This window comes from Pinus tabuliformis, chromosome J (genome assembly GCF_031772625.1).
Source record: "Pinus tabuliformis cultivar Carrire ecotype Pingquan chromosome J, CPIR1, whole genome shotgun sequence".
In the NCBI taxonomy this organism is placed as follows: Eukaryota; Viridiplantae; Streptophyta; class Pinopsida; order Pinales; family Pinaceae; genus Pinus; species Pinus tabuliformis.
The window spans coordinates 621,090,171-621,105,214 of NC_142295.1; the positions used below are offsets into that span (position 1 = coordinate 621,090,171).

Consider the following 15,044-nt stretch of genomic DNA (forward strand, 5'->3'; position numbering starts at 1 on the left):
TGAAGTGTAAGTCTAAGTTTTGGGTCGTACCGTAGGTAGAGGCTATGTAGCTGAGTGCGAAAAGGCCTAGTACTCCACAGATGATTGCGCGGACCCCTGCAGTTGAGTGCACGAGGCGATTCGAGTCTGTAACTGTTAGGAATCATTAATAAAGAGAAGTTTTTTATCATTCTGCGTATTTATTTCATGTTTATGCATCTGTTATATCGGGTATGAATTTCACTTCTAATGCTTATATGATGTGCGAATGTGTATAGCTGTATTGGTTAAATGAACGCAAGTAAGAACATCTGTTTTTGCGAACCTAACTAAGATATGTTAATAAGATAAGTAACATATTTAACCTAGGTTGGAAAATAGCGTAGTTAAATTTCCCTAGCAGCACGAAAGGACTTCAGCCCCTGGTTAGGGCTACACGAAAGACGATTGTAACAGATTGTGAAGGTATTGAAGGATAGACCAGAGCGAGAAGAACCCTGCGCGAAGGCAAGTATAGTTGGAGTAAACCGACATCAGAACCATCTCAAGGGTGTGGAAACTTGGTTCTAGCATCCCCCCATACTGCTTCGAGTGAGACTTCATTCCGCGCTCCGCGGGCTGATGCCGAAAGGGCCAATAGTGTAGGGATTTGTTTGGCTAACTAGCGTTGAACCTGGGTCAGGCCCCCTCAAGCCGACAAATGGTTCTGTTGCCAGGACCAGAATCTGCATGAGATATGTGTGATGTCGTATCACTGGAATCCAACTATGAAAGAAATTGAAGGCTTATTGGACAAAAGAATTCACAAGTTCACGGTGCAGGAAAACAGAAACCCGTGACTGTCAAAAAGAAGAGTGGTTAGATAGCTACCTATATATGGATATCCATGAAATATTTTTAACTTCCTTCCCTATTGAGCTATACGAGAGGATCACGAAGCTAGCAGATAGCCAAGGAAGGTGGAATCTTGATGATCCTATTGTGTGGACCCTAGAGATAGTGTAAAGGTTGCAAGCATCGAAGGATAAGATTACACGCGTTGTCAATCATTGGCTCGATCGAATTGTAGGAGGATTTGTTACTGAGTTTGTGATCGACACCTCAGTCAGTTATAGTGAGGTAGAGTGACGCTTTCTCAAAGGACTGAGAGGTAAGTACGTAAAATCTTTGAATACTTGGACTAAAATGTTGTTGTGCGAAAAGCGGGTTATGCAGTTACCTTTATGTGTGGAGCTACCCGAAGTGGAAAGGTTTACAGGAACGAAGGAAATAAGGGTCTAGAAAATAGCCCCTTGATTTCACCACCGCGAGGGGATGAGGAAGAGCTCGCAAAAGTCTCTCTGCGAAGTGCTATTCATCTAATAAAACAAAGAATTCTGCGAATACCACCCCTACCCACACCACCACTGGCTTCACCGCCATCACCTCCATATTTGCCCGTACCAACTCCACCACCACCGCGATTCAGTATGGAAAACACAGTGAAGTTTCCTGTATTCAAAAGTTTAGGAAATGAGGATCCAAACCGATTCTGGTTCGTTGTAAGGGTTGTATGGGAAGCACAAGGTGTTACAGATGACCACATAAAGAAAGTGACACTAGTTAGTGCTCTGCAGGATCGCGCGCTGACCTGGTATATTAATTACTCCAACGATAACTCGAATGCGAGAGTCATGGATATCCAAACAACGCTAAATGGATAATTTAATAGGCCTAAGTCTGAAGCACAATCGATTGTGGGATTTAAAGAGATCATGATGCTACCAGGAAAGACTCCTTAGGAAATACATCAAAGGATGAAATGTACGATCTGTGGAGCCAATATGAATCTGACAGATGGACAGCAACGTGAGTGGTTTATAGCCCCACTACTACCACACTTAAGGAGTGTGCTATAGCAACAGAAAATAACAAATCAGGCAGAGGCCCTATAGATTGCCATGAGACTACATGAGACCCTGATGCAAGATCCTAATCTAGGAGTTCAGCAGATCCACATGAAGCTAAAGAATCTGTACCTTGAGATGAAAAGTCTGAAATAGGATAGGACAGTTCAACCAGAAGTGCGCGAAGAAGTGTGGTGCGTGAAATTCAAGAGTCAGGGTCATGACAAAGACCACTGCCCGGTCTTTACAAATTACCTCGCAGGAGGAGGATCAATGCCTTTAACGCTAGAAGCTCAAGAAGGACCTAGCACGGTGACTTATTTGTGGTGTGCTATCTGTCAAGTAGCCAGAAAGCATGCTATGGATAACTGCACTTGTTACAGAAGTATACGCAAACTCCAAAACAATTATTCTGCAACTTTTGTAGGTCAGTGGGACATGATGAGCGAACTTGTAAGAGCTATGAATTGATGATGGATAGAACGCCCACCTATAGAGTTCAAGCCGAAATGCAGCCCCTTGACCAGAATGCAAGAATGGTGTGGATAGGATTTCAGGGGCGTGGAGGAGGCTAAGGTGGAGGAGGACCTGGTAGAAGTCGCAAGCAGTTGATTTGCTACAATTGCGGAGGACCAGGACACTATGCTCGTGATTGCACTAATCTAACGCACCCGTTGTGCAAGTATTGCACATTGTTTGATCATGAGACAGAAGATTGTCCTACGTTGATAGCTAGGATACGCGAAAAAGGAGCGCTACCACCTCCCCCGACTCAGAACCTATAGATGATGAGGTCTAAGCTTTGCGAGGAAGATCCGAACGTAAACATTGTGCTCCAAAGTGTAATCTCAACAATAGACGACAAGGAAAACAACCAGAAGATAGTACCCGAGTTTTGAAAGCCCCAGAGAAAGAAGCTAAGTTTGATTTGGAGCGTGCTCGGGAAAGCTTCATGGAAGCTAAGAAGAGCTTCACTGAGGCCTCCACTTCAGGAGTCAAAGATAAGACTGAGCTGGAGATGGACCCCTCTATGCTCACAACATTCTTGGAAACCTATATGAAGCTACTGCGTGATAGTAAGGTTGTAAAGGGGTTACAGGAACTCATCTACATATGTGCCGGGACCGCGCCAGGTGAACCACGCGTAGTCCACAAGATCAGAAACTATAAGAGAAGGGTGGGGCATGAAATGAGACTAACCATGCAGATCGAAGAATAAGAGATGGATCAATTCATTCTTGATTTGGGATCAGATGTGAATGTGTTACCGAAACAAACATGGGAACAAATGGGAAGACCCATGCTGCAATGATCTCCGACTCAGCTGAGAATGGTGAACTAGCAGAAAATCATACCCATGGGGTGATTGCAGGGAATAACCGTGGATATTTAGGGAGCGAGCGTGCTGGCAGAATTTGAAGTAATAGATATTGTTGATGACAACAATCCCTACCCCGTGCTCTTGGGAATTGACTGGGCTACTGATATGAATGGGGTAATCAATCTGAAGAAGTGAAAAATGATCTTTGAGAAGAAATCATTGCGTGTAATAATACCCCTGGACCCTGTTGAAGGATCGCACTGTATGGAGCTAGTCCGCAATTGTGAGAGCGATGATGATTTGGACTACATCTACAAAATAACCGTGCGAGACCAAGACTAGGTGAATCCCACTACGGATGGACAGATTACATGGGAGCGTGAGAGTTCTTGCACTTCGGATTCCGACGAAGAAGTAGAATGCTGGAATAATTAGTTACACGAAGTGACTATATTGAATTGCAATATGATGACCCGGTCGTTGCGCTGCGTGTCGACAAAAGTACAAGATCTGCCTACTTATGATGGTCTAAATGAGGTAGATCCCTTCTTGGATGCATTTGAAAGGGAGCTGCCAGAAAAGAAATGCTTTCAAGCCTTGGACTGGGTGTTGCACGCTACGCCTGCAAGATGGTGGGCTACGCACAAAGGAAGCTTTGATGATTGGCGCGAATGTAGAATAATGATGCAAACACGATTTGGGACGCCTAAGGTATGATTGACAGACAAGTATGATGGACAGGATGATCCACGCACGTATCTAACCAAGTGGACACAGGCCTATGGAGAAAAGTCCCAACCTTAGCAGATGCACATGTACTCCGCGCTAAAGTACCTGGTCAATAAGCTTATGTTGGGGGGGCACATCTGCATATGGATTTTATTGTTCCAGGAATATGTTTTTTAATTTATTGTGAAGCCTAGACAATTGAACGAGGGACCAGATCACCTGTCGCACATTGAGACAGGGGAGGAACCTACTAGTTTGGAGGAAGGATTACCCGACACGCAGCTCTTTGTTGTGCGTGTAGTGGATGGACTTTTTGAATATATAATACACTTTCTAATGACTGGAACTATGCCAGAAGGATACTTTGTCCAGCAAAAGAAGGAATTAGTGGTGCGTGACAGATTTCTCTGTCATTGCTGGGCATCTATACAAGATGGGGAATGATGAAATACTGTAAAGGTATGTACCTAAGTTTGAACGAAACAGCATCCTTGCGGATGCTCATGGGGGCACTGCGGGAGGACATTATGCAGGAAGAGAAACTGCATAGAAGATTATATGCGCATGTTTGTGGTGGCCAACCCTTCATTAGGATTCAAAATCATAATGTAGGGCATGTGATGTATTTCAAAGAACAAGTAGGCCATCGCGAAGGGATGAAATGCCTTTGAATCCATAAATGGCATTGCAACCTTTCGAAAAATGGGCAATCAATTTTGTAGGACCCATTAAACCTCAAGGAAAGACAGGCACGGGGTATATTATCACTGTGACGGAGTACTTAACCCGTTGGGCAAAAGCACATTCGGTGAAGGATTGCACAGGCATGACTGTTGCAAATTTTCAATTTGAACATGTACTAACACAATTTGGATGTCCAAAGATCTTGATGAGTGATCGCAATACACACTTCCTAAACGAGACGATCAATGCACTAACAGAGGAATTTCATGTGTATCACCAGAAGAGCACACCTTATAATCCACAGGCTAATAGGATAGTGGAGGCATTCAACAAAGTGCTTGAAAACGTGTTGACCAAGGTATGCAATGCACAACGAAGTGATTGGGATCTACGCATACCTGCAATGTTATGGGGCTTATCGAACGATATGCAAGAAACTAACGGGACATGCACCTTTTAGACTTGTCTATGGAGTGGAAGCCATAATGCCTATGGAATACATCGTGCCTAGTCTGCGCATAGCAGTACTCACAGGTATGGTGGATCGAATAGCCTTGGAGGAGAGATTCCTATAGTGGGATGAGCTTGAAGAAGAACGATTTTTGGCAGGATTTCACCAGCAGATCCAAAAGCAACGCGAAAAGGCATGGCACAACCGACACATCAAGCTGCGCACATTCAAGGTAAACGATCTGGTTTTGTTGTATGATAGTAAATTTGATAAATTCCCAAGAAGTTTAGGATGCACTAGTTAGGGTTGTATATTATTAAGGAGATTACTGACGAAGGCGCGGTACAGCTGGTCAAGTTAAACAGAGAACCCTTCCCAGGAAAGGTGAATGGCAGTCGCTTGAAGCCATACAATGGTGATCCAGCAATGTGACTATATGAAAGTGGCACAGCCTTAGCGCTCCAGGCAGCTGAAAGGAGGCACGGGACTATAAATTACACTGCCCGGGAACTGCACGATGTCAGGACTGCGCGTAGTAGCGAAGTGTCACAAGGTCTGCGACAGTGCGAGGATAGTTGCACTGGCACAGAGATCTACCAGAAAGTGACCGTTAAAGTCACTATTCACAATTTGATGCTTGGTTTGAGGCCAAATGGAGCGGGCGACGAGAATTTAAGGTGAACTTTATGGGCTAGATTCTTGAAAATTTGCCGCCAATCTAGCATTAATGGACCAAATGTGGGGGTAAAGATCGAATTTAGATTCAAAAGGCGTTATAAATTACAAGTGGTTGTCCCGCAAAGAAGACTTGATAATTTGAGAACTGAGCTATTGCGCTATCAAGTGTGTATGGACCTGTCAAAATTTGAGGCTTTGAGAGCGAGTTCAATGTTTGAAACATTTCCAAAGGAGACGCATGACCTTCTAACTAGACTAATGCTAGCAACCGAAGAAGCCATGGACATAGGAGTAGTGAAAGTTGAGGAAGCTGCGCAGGAAATTATGAAAGTGGAAGCCCCAGAGAGTGCTGGAATAATTGATGAGGTCCCTAAATCACCGTGAACACCGAGACCCAAGAAGGATAAAAAAGCCATGATACCGGTGCATGTCTCGCCCCAAAATCCACTAAGGACCAAGCTCACATTGTAGGAAAAGGGGAAGGCCATTGATTTGGAGGCCGATGAGGAGGAAGAGTTTGAAGAAATCCTGGTGGAGGAGGAGGATGTAGATATGGAAGTCGAAACCTAGGGTGCGACCCTATCACCAGGCTTCCGGAATATGTTCCTCTGCAAAAGGGTAAATCCAAGATTCCAAAGGATATAGATGAGAGAAAGATCTCTCTAAAAACCCTATTTCTCCCTAATGATATTATTTTTGAGGGATCACACCTAGGGCAGGTTCTTGTGTTGAAATTTGAATATTGGGACCTTGCAGACTGTTAGCGCTTGAGATTTCACCCTAGGCTGAGGAAGGTAAACCTTCAAGGCAACATCAAACCATTTCACCTCGTAGCTAGCCCTACGGGGTATGAGAAGGCTCTCTCCGGTCAATCTCAGTAAAATCTTCAATGGCGAGATGACCCACAAAGTAACACTGATATTAGGCTAGTAAACTGATAAAAGAGGGTTTTAATTAAATAACGGTGTTTTTCTGGGCTGCTTGGGCAAAAATCACAGCTTCAAACAGAGAAATATAATGAACAACACAGGTTGACGACTGAGGCAAGGTAGGCAAGGAATTTAGCATCAAATCTAGATTTTTAAATGGGATGGCAAGACTGGTGAGGAGCTAAGGAGGGAAAATAATACTTTGAATCCTCCTTAAACAGAAGAAAACATTGAATTGAACAAACTTAAAAGTGGAGCATGGCAGGCATGAATTCTCACTTTAACACTTCATTTGTTCAGCTAGAAATGATCGTGAAATGAAATGAAACATAACAGTTTACATGTGAGACAAAGGGAAAACTTATGCTAAATTAACATACCACATGAATCTCAGAAGTTAGAGCTGTGAAATTTTCATTAAAAATCCCTGCAGAAAACTGTACATTGAAAGCTCTGTTCCAGCACTCAGCACTCAGAAAAAACTTCCCTCTCTCTCTGTCTTACAAATGATTGTTTTTTTTTTATACATTAACTAAACTACTCTCAAAACAAAACAACAGATCGACCCCATAATCAGAGCGTTGTTTGAACTGCAATGTACAATAATAGAAAGGAGCGTTACATTCTATCCTAAAACAGAACCATGTCCCTAAAAATCCTCTGATCATTGGCTAATTAAAAGATGAATGCTGGAGCGCAGATTTCCATAGGATCAGGATTGGAATCTTAAAGCAAATCGCATTTTTGGTCTTGACTTAAGTTCGATTTGCCACGTTGCATTTGCCATTTTAATTCAACAACCTTTAAGCTAATATTCCGCCGATTCAGCTTATGGTGACAGCTAAACTGAGAGTGGTTTACGTGGGTGCACCCCAACAATCACTGGCAGAAATCAAAGAACAAAGTCCTGTACAGAGTATCGGAGCTTTTCAACGGATTGCACAGTAATTTTCTTTCCAGAATACATGACCATTACGCTTTTGGTAGAGTAATACCAGCTGTCTGCAACACAATTGGTCGTAATCCATCCCTCTGATCACTCAAATTTCTTTCTTCAGCAACTTTTTTTAAGCGGGCCACCATTTTTCCCAAGATCAAATACTTGAATCTTAGACTCCTGAGTCCGTGCATACAAAATATACCTCTCATTATCAATCACCAACTCTACAATTGGATCGACAGCTCCAAACTTCAGCACATTAGGCAGCACCCACCTTGAAATCAGGTTGCTCCCCCCCTTGTGAGGCAAACTTTACGACAATGTCTATGCCAGCCAGATCGTGTTGAGTACTGTAATTCATATATGTGGCTATCTCGCCCAGCAAGAAAGATGTGACCATTGTCTGTGCATGCCACACAAGTCATGGTTACACCATCGGATGGTATCGTATACTCGGGTAATGGTTGCAAAGACAGTTCCGCATACAGATCTATTCCATCACCACTACTACTGCAGCATACGCCCAACAAAATCAACTCGACTGGAGTAGCTAGGACCAAAAGATATTATATGGCTTCCACAAAAATTCCAGGCTTAGCTTTGGCAAGACCAATAGCACAAATGGGTTGCTCCTCACCACTATACTCTGGGCACTGTCCATCCCATTTATCAAACCGCCAAAGAAACAGAGAGTTGTCAACAGAAGCCCAGGCCCTTCGAATTTCAGGAAATATACCACAAAGGGCTGTCCCTTCACCTCCAGCTTCATTGTAACGGTCTACCAAAACTGGTGGCAATTCTCTAGCATTAACCACTTCAATCGGATGGGGCCACTTGGATTAGATCGATAACTTTAGCAGGCTAGGCAGGATCACCACAATCCAGCATCGATTCATCAAACCAGCGCCAAGGCCCCTTCCATTTTCCTCTAGGATCAATTGCAAGTGGCTTGGAAGATGAGAGCGGTTTGCCCATACTAAGAAAACAATTGAAAAATAAAAGACCAAAGCTACAGCACAGAGAATATTATGTCCCACCGGAAATGGGCATCCCATCGAGCAGTCGCAGAATGAAAGACGAATTGAATCTGAAATTTCGGAAGCTTTTGCCAGGTGAGTCTTCATTTATAACACCAGTTGCGCTTTGATAAGGCTCCATCACAGGCACATTAGAAACATGTGTATCGGTCAGAGAACCAATTCCCGGAGCTGGCCCACTCCCTGTAGAACTGGTTTTAGCCTTCCAAACACAAAGACTAGGCCCTTTTAGTGAACCATCGCTCTTTGATGTTGCTGGAAGGCAATGCGCTGCTATACATTCCTTTAGTGGCCTGCTTCATTGTTCAGTCAAATATGCATTCCCATATATAGCCCCCCAATAAATGGTCCAACCATAAACACTTCATTCCATTCGGTCCACGAGAATTGGCCTCATTATTTGTAGGTTGCAATTCATCTAATCGATGCCAAGCAATTTCACTAATCTCCTTTTTAGTTTGTGGTGCAAACACTGTGTCATCCTTCACTCCACCAATGATGTACAGGCGCACTCTTTGCTGTCCTATAATAACTTCCATGTTGTCATCAACATTCAAAAGCTTAGATACATGAAATCCTGTTCTTCAAATACTTCTCTGATAGCACACTTGTGGTCTTCTTCATCCTTGGCTTTCTTTCCACGAGGGAAACTCCAACTTGCCCGACTTCCAACCTTTCACAAGCAGGCACCTCCCATAAGACTCGTCCAAAATTATTGCACCAGTTACTGGCACACGAACTTTGTAGGAAGTGAAATCTTTATAAATGTTATCTATATGGGCAATATAAGGTCTTAATGCTGCACAACTCTGAAACATTAAAGATGTGAATTCCCTTAGACTTAGAGACTTCAGAGATGGATTTTGCTCCATTGCATTGTCTTCATAAAACCAGTGCGCTTGCTCTATAAGGAACAAAATCCTTTCGAAGGACTGAAGATCTTCTTTAGGACAATTCAAAACAAATCGACAAGATAGTGCTGACTTGCCGCCAGATGAACAAATCGGAGAAGATGTTGGCAGTAATTTTGCTGCTCGGAGTTCTAAGCACTTTGCTTTGTCTAAGACTTTGATTGCTGATGATGCTTTGAATTGTGCTTGTGCAGGGATAGGAGCTTGAAGTCACTGTTGCCTTTTGGATAGCTGAAGAACAAATTACATAATCTAGAGCTGGAGAATAAATTACATAATCTAGAACAACATATTAATGATTTCTTCTTCAAAACAGGGTTTTGAAGAAGAATCAGTCTCTGACATGAGACGGAGTCTAACATCGGCTCCATTTGGGATGGCAGCTGCCGCTCCGTGGAGGTGCCAAGAACCGCAGAACTTTGGGAGAGCAGACAGTGCCTCCACCCATTGGGCAATGGAGTCATCATCAACACAACTGAAACTGAACTCAAACTGATTTGATCTCAAGACTGAAATGACTGAAAAACAACTTAACAATCTTCAAGCCAAATAAAACAAGATGCTGCCCTTATGGCTGCTTATTTATTTACAACATCTACTCTAATCTGTTGTACAAATAATAGATCAGGTAATGCTAAAATGCCATATTAACCATTCAAGTAAACCTGATAATGAAGCCGCTTGAGAATGCTGCCACGAAGTCACAGATGCAGTTGCTGGCAGCCTTTCATGCACATATTGATCCTGGTCATAGAGAAGACAGCCTGATCTGTCAATCAAACTGAAAAATGTGTCCATGTATGCTGCAATAGGATCACGGACACCAGACTCTGTTGGCTGCCCCAACTCTGCAATGCATACTTCCAGCTGCACATTGTCAATGTATACCTCTATGGGCAAGTCTGTTATTGCTTGTTGTGAAGGAGGGAGGATTTCCAAGAACTTTTTAGGGTCTTGGAAATCATAACACTGAATCTGCTCATCTAACCATTGAATCTCATCTTCAATTCTTTCAACAATTAACTCACAGACACTAGGATGATAATTCGGAGATTTCAAACATTGAAGGAAAAAACTTAAAACTTCTTCATTAATTTCAATATCCACTAAGCTTTCTCTAAATTCGTTTAGAGCTTCACACAGTGCAGGGTTTTCCACTTACCCTACCATTGCATGAGTGAATCAACAGGCACTGGAATGTCTAGATCGAGTTGGAGTCGCCAGGTGAATGGTTCAGCCTGCATAAGTGTCTGACTGCTGTCCACCATCAGCATCAGATCTGAATTTGATACATGTACTGGGGTAAAATGCAATCGAAGTGGTCGTATTCACAAGCTCACGGAGATTGACTGAAGCAGCGTTTATCTACTAATGCTGATGTAAAACAAGAGCGTGTTCAAAGGCTACCTGGCGTGACTTCAGGCTCCGTCTAAGACTTGCGAAACACACACATCAACACACAAACAAGTTTGTTCTCCCCAGTATGGTCGCCACTATGTTAGCGCTTGAGATTTCACCCTAGGCTGAGGAAGGTAAACCTTCAAGGCAACATCAAACCATTTCACCTCGTAGCTAGCCCTACGGGGTATGAGAAGGCTCTCTCCGGTCAATCTCAGTAAAATCTTCAATGGCGAGATGACCCACAAAGTAACACTGATATTAGGCTAGTAAACTGATAAAAGGGGGTTTTAATTAAATAACGGGGTTTTTCTGGGCTGCTTGGGCAAAAATCACAGCTTCAAACAGAGAAATATAATGAACAACACAAGTTGACGACTGAGGCAAGGTAGGCAAGGAATTTAGCATCAAATCTAGATTTTTAAATGGGATGGCAAGACTGGTGAGGAGCTAAGGAGGGCAAATAATACTTTGAATCCTCCTTAAACAGAAGAAAACATTGAATTGAACAAACTTAAAAGTGGAGCATGGAAGGCATGAATTCTCACTTTAACACTTCATTTGTTCAGCTAGAAATGATCGTGAAATGAAATGAAACATAATAGTTTACATGTGAGACAAAGGGAAAACTTATGCTAAATTAACATACCACATGAATCTCAAAAGTTAGAGCTGTGAAATTTTCATTAAAAATCCCTGCAGAAAACTGTACATTGAAAGCTCTGTTCCAGCACTCAACACTCAGAAAAAACTTCCCTCTCTCTCTGTCTTACAAATGATTGTTTTTTTTTTATACATTAACTAAACTACTCTCAAAACAAAACAACAGATCGACCCCATAATCAGAGCGTTGTTTGAACTGCAATGTACAATAATAGAAAGGAGCGTTACATTCTATCCTAAAATAGAACCATGTCCCTAAAAATCCTCTGATCATTGGCTAATTAAAAGATGAATGCTGGAGCGCAGATTTCCATAGGATCAGGATTGGAATCTTAAACCAAATCGCATTTTTGGTCTTGAATTAAGTTCGATTTGCCACGTTGCATTTGCCATTTTAATTCAACAACCTTTAAGCTAATATTCCGCCGATTCAGCTTATGGTGACAGCTAAACTGAGAGTGGTTTACGTGGTTGCACCCCAACAATCGCTGGCAGAAATCAAAGAACAAAGTCCTGTACAGAGTATCGGAGCTTTTCAACGGACTGCATAGTAATTTTCTTTCTAGAATACATGACCATTACGCTTTTGGTAGAGTAATACCAGCTGTCTGCAACACAATTGGTCGTAATCCATCCCTCTGATCACTCAAATTTCTTTCTTCAACAACTTTTTTTAAGCGGGCCACCATTTTTCCCAAGATCAAATACTTGAATCTTAGACTCCTGAGTCCGTGCATACAAAATATACCTCTCATTATCAATCACCAACTCTACAATTGGATCGACAGCTCCAAACTTCAGCACATTAGGCAGCACCCACCTTGAAATCAGGTTGCTCCCCCCCTTGTGAGGCAAACTTTACGACAACGTCTATGCCAGCCAGATCGTGTTGAGTACTGTAATTCATATATGTGGCTATCTCGCCCAGCAAGAAAGATGTGACCATTGTCTGTGCATGCCACACAAGTCATGGTTACACCATCGGATGGTATCGTATACTCGGGTAATGGTTGCAAAGACAGTTCCGCATACAGATCTATTCCATCACCACTACTACTGCAGCATACGCCCAGCAAAATCAACTCGACTGGAGTAGCTAGGACCAAAAGATATTATATGGCTTCCACAAAAATTCCAGGCTTAGCTTTGGCAAGACCAACAGCACAAATGGGTTGCTCCTCACCACTATACTCTGGGCACTGTCCATCCCATTTATCAAACCGCCAAAGAAACAGAGAGTTGTCAACAGAAGCCCAGGCCCTTCGAATTTCAGGAAATATACCACAAAGGGCTGTCCCTTCACCTCCAGCTTCATTGTAACGGTCTACCAAAACTGGTGGCAATTCTCTAGCATTAACCACTTCAATCGGATGGGGCCACTTGGATTAGATCGATAACTTTAGCAGGCTAGGCAGGATCACCACAGTCCAGCATCGATTCATCAAACCAGCGCCAAGGCCCCTTCCATTTTCCTCTAGGATCAATTGCAAGTGGCTTGGAAGATGAGAGCGGTTTGCCCATACTAAGAAAACGATTGAAAAATAAAAGACCAAAGCTATAGCACAGAGAATATTATGTCCCACCGGAAATGGGCATCCCATCGAGCAGTCGCAGAATGAAAGACGAATTGAATCTGAAATTTCGGAAGCTTTTGCCAGGTGAGTCTTCATTTATAACACCAGTTGCGCTTTGATAAGGCTCCATCACAGGCACATTAGAAACATGTGTATCGGTCAGAGAACCAATTCCCGGAGCTGGCCCACTCCCTGTAGAACTGGTTTTAGCCTTCCAAACACAAAGACTAGGTCCTTTTAGTGAACCATCGCTCTTTGATGTTGCTGGAAGGCAATGCGCTGCTATACATTCCTTTAGTGGCCTGCTTCATTGTTCAGTCAAATATGCATTCCCATATATAGCCCCCCAATAAATGGTCCAACCATAAACACTTCATTCCATTCGGTCCACGAGAATTGGCCTCATTGTTTGTAGGTTGCAATTCATCTAATCGATGCCAAGCAATTTCACTAATCTCCTTTTTAGTTTGTGGTGCAAACACTGTGTCATCCTTCACTCCACCAATGATGTACAGGCGCACTCTTTGCTGTCCTATAATAACTTCCATGTTGTCATCAACATTCAAAAGCTTAGATACATGAAATCCTGTTCTTCAAATACTTCTCTGATAGCACACTTGTGGTCTTCTTCATCCTTAGCTTTCTTTCCACGAGGGAAACTCCAACTTGCCCGACTTCCAACCTTTCACAAGCAGGCACCTCCCATAAGACTCGTCCAAAATTATTGCACCAGTTACTGGCACACGAACTTTGTAGGAAGTGAAATCTTTATAAATGTTATCTATATGGGCAATATAAGGTCTTAATGCTGCACAACTCTGAAACATTAAAGATGTGAATTCCCTTAGACTTAGAGACTTCAGAGATGGATTTTTCTCCATTGCATTGTCTTCATAAAACCAGTGCGCTTGCTCTATAAGGAACAAAATCCTTTCGAAGGACTGAAGATCTTCTTTAGGACAATTCAAAACAAATCGACAAGATAGTGCTGACTTGCCGCCAGATGAACAATCGGAGAAGATGTTGGCAGTAATTTTGCTGCTCGGAGTTCTGAGCACTTTGCTTTGTCCAAGACTTTGATTGCTGATGATGCTTTGAATTGTGCTTGTGTAGGGATAGGAGCTTGAAGTCACTGCTGCCTTTTGGATAGCTGAAGAACAAATTACATAATCTAGAGCTGGAGAATAAATTACATAATCTAGAACAACATATTAATGATTTCTTCTTCAAAACAGGGTTTTGAAGAAGAATCAGTCTCTGACATGAGACGGAGTCTAACACAGACCATGAGAAGTTCTCACATTTAGCGACTGCAAAGCTAATGTTCTAGAAGATAGACGCACCAGCTGGAATGGTTGAATTAGAGCCATGCAAATGGCTTAGAGGTGTCAAGAAAGTAGGTTTTCTAAACCCACTCTGGGTGCTGCATTACCATTGTGCCCCAATGACCGTTTTCATCATCAAGCAGCTTCTTTTGGTTCGTGCATGATGGGTGCTTGTGGCTAGAGGAGCCCATCCCCATCACACACCATCTGATTCACCAGATTGCACAACTCCCTTGCTCAAGGGAGGATCGAGCAAACATTTCAGAGGCAAAAGGTGGCAAGTTGGCCCTCACGGAGGCAATGAAGAAGAAGTTTAAGTTGGAGAAGAACAAGCGAGGGTATGCCATCTCTAGCATCAACAACCCTGGAGTTAAGGTCGCGACACAGATATTGGCAGGGAAGGTGATGCAGAAGTGCCACGCGGATGAGGTGCCTGTGCTAGTGATTGCACTAGCAGCACAATGTGCAAAAGGGGTCCAGTTCAAATGGGCAAACTATCTATTCGGTGAGTTCCTTGTGAACTATCGCGAGGCACAGGA

General features: G+C 42.9%; 2 pseudogenes; both read right to left on the reverse strand.

The window, feature by feature from the left end:
- Positions 1–8,750: 8,750 nt before the first annotated feature.
- LOC149228485 (mRNA-decapping enzyme subunit 2 pseudogene) lies at positions 8,751–12,295 on the reverse strand (annotated as a pseudogene).
- Positions 12,296–13,091: 796 nt separating this feature from the next.
- LOC149228486 (mRNA-decapping enzyme subunit 2 pseudogene) lies at positions 13,092–14,550 on the reverse strand (annotated as a pseudogene).
- Between the last annotated feature and the right edge of the window lie 494 nt (positions 14,551–15,044).